Here is a 2,872-nt window from a genome sequence, read left to right as displayed (position 1 = left end):
GGAGAAATAAAAAGAGAAGAGGTGCAGAATAATGTCAAGACTTCAACACAACGAATTCAAATGAAGTAGCTTGTCTCACTTTGGTATAAACATATAGTTCATTACTTACTTCTTTTGAGTTGACCAGTTAATTTTGATAAAGTTAAATACAGGGCTTTTAGGCTACAACCCCAGAAATTTTTGATTTCAAATGGCCAACTATATTGGAAAGACCCAATGAGGATTTTTCTCTTATGTATGCTTGGAGAAGAGATTCATAAAGTGATTGATGAGTTCCATAATTGTGTCCATGGAGGACATTATAGTTGGAGAGCTACAACCCACAAAATTCTCAAAGTAGGCTTTTATTGGCCTAAGTTGTTTGGTGAAGTAAATACCTATGTCTGGGCCTGTGAGAAGTGTCAAATGTTTGTAGAAAAATAGAGGTTGGATCCCCTTCCTTTAATCCATGTTTTTGTAGAAGAACTTTTGAGGAAATGGGGGTTAGAATTCATTGGATAAATACATCCACCTTCTAGTGGCCATCACAAATCGATACTCACATACCACTGATTATTCACCAAGTGGGTGGAAGCTACCCTAGCTAGGAATGCAATTGATTCAATAATCATCAAGTTTTTGGAGGAAAACATCCTTGCCAGTTTCAATTACCCAAATAAAATTGTCATTGACAATGCTCAGGTGTTCAAGTCAGCCAAATTTATTCATTTTTTCTAAAGGTACAACATTATAGTAGGCCATTACACTACCTATTACCCACAGGGAAATGGATTGGTTGAATTCCCCAATAAAACCTTAGTAAGGATTTAGAAGAAGACAATAGCATAAAATCAGAAGAACTGGGATTCACAGCTGAAGATTTTCCTATGGGCTAATAGGGTTACCACCAAGAGTTCCACTGGTAAATTTCCTTTTCAATTAGTGTATGGGAAAGCTAAAATTTTCCTTATACAATTAACAATGCCAGTAGCTAAGATCCTACTATATGTTGAGGAGGAGTTGAATGCATTGACTAGAAGGATCGATCAGTTGGTAGAACTTCAAGAAAGTAGGGAACATGTAAATTAGAATTCGATAAATTATCAGGAAATAATGAAATCTCCCTTTGATAGAAAAGCAAGGGATAGATCCCTGCAGCCATGAGATTTGGTACTTAGATGGGATGTCAAAAGAGAGGACAAAGGAAAACATGGGAAGTTCTACCCCTTATGGTTTTGACCCTTCAAGATATTTGAAGAAAAGGGAAACAACACCTTCTTGTTGGAAAATTTGGATGGCAAGGTGCTTGAACTGCCTTTGAATGAACAATTTCTCAATCTTTATTCCCAACATTAAAGAGGTCCATTTTCATCCACTGTATATACCGGTGAGCCATTGTACATACTTATAATGCTTTAAGTTCTTAATGTTTATATTTTAGCTTTTCATGTACTTGAATAAAATGACTCCATGCCTAATGGATAAAAGGCACTAATATGTAGTTTCTCAATGCATTTCTTGCAATACATTGTCCCCAATTGGGGCCAATATGTTGTATATGTCATACTTTCTTGTATTTCTATCGAATGGTCCTATTTTCCATCCCCGATACAACAAATAAAAGGTGCAGTCTTGGTTGTTCAAAGGGAAATCAAAAGGGAAAGGCAACATATTGAACAACCATTCTAGAGAACGATCAACATATCGGGGGCCAATATCAAATGGGAGGTCCAAAATTTCAGGTGCTGAAATTCAAGGGAGAGCTAAAAAAGAAAGTGTCGAAATATCAAAGGCTGAAATGAAAAGGGGAGTGCCGAAATTTAGGAGGCAATCACATCGAGACCCGATATCAGAAGAACGAGAAGGAAGTTATATTGGGGCCTGGTACCAGAAGGCTGGACATTAGAGATCAGGACCTCTTAACCTTTTAAAATATATAATTCTTTATAAGCCCCGATATTGCTGATAAGGGGAAAAATTAAAGGAAATTGTTGAAAATCCGAGGACCCCAAGGACCCTTTCTGTCTCCTCAAGACCTGACAGTTAGCAACATATAATTGGCTCTGAGGAGCTGATGAGGTAGATGAAGTCAACGTGCTGTGGCCCTATGGTGGACACGTGTAAGCTGATTTTGGCAATTTTGAGGGCCTAATGGGGAAAATCTAGGTGACATGTGTCACCACTAAGGAGGCTCCATGTGGAGATGATGATGTCAGTAGGACGTAATTTCAGAGGTCAGCTATTTGGAGGAAATGGATTTCGTAATCCCCCTGTTTAAATCGTTTTAAAAAAATTCTTATCCGATGGAGGGGTTTCGATGTTATTAGCACTTGGTCATGAGGACTTAGGGGACCAAGGGTGTAGAGAAGGTGGAGCACCTAGGTGCTATGTTGAATATCAGAGTTCAGAAATCTCGAACCCCTTTTTAAGTTGCATTTTTGAAAAGATCCCAATGAGAGGGGTTTCCAATGTGTAGTTAGCAATTTCTTTTGAGGGCCCAAAGAACCAAGGGCACAGACCAAGGACAAACACCCAAGCGCTATGGAGCCTATTTGAAGAGAGAGAAATAAAAAATTATTTATAAATATTTCTCGAAAGTGTTCCAATGAGAGGGGTTATGATGTTGTTAGCACTGGGTCACGATAGCTCAAAAGAACCAAGGGCTTAGGGTGGGAAGAGCACCTAAGGGCTAAGAAGAAATATTAGAGCTAGGAAATATTAGAACTCTATTCTAATTCCATTTTGAAAAGGTTATGATAATAAGGAGCTCCGATGTTATGTGTCTCTTGGTTGCAAGAATTCAAAGAACCAAGGGTGAAGCACAAATACCAAAGGGAGATAGATCCTCGACAGGAGCCCGCAGGCTTAAGCACCCAAGCACCCAATCCACTGG

Source organism: Pinus tabuliformis, chromosome 4_1 (genome assembly GCF_031772625.1).
Source record: "Pinus tabuliformis cultivar Carrire ecotype Pingquan chromosome 4_1, CPIR1, whole genome shotgun sequence".
Classification (NCBI taxonomy): domain Eukaryota; kingdom Viridiplantae; phylum Streptophyta; class Pinopsida; order Pinales; family Pinaceae; genus Pinus; species Pinus tabuliformis.
This window is presented reverse-complemented; position numbering follows the sequence as displayed.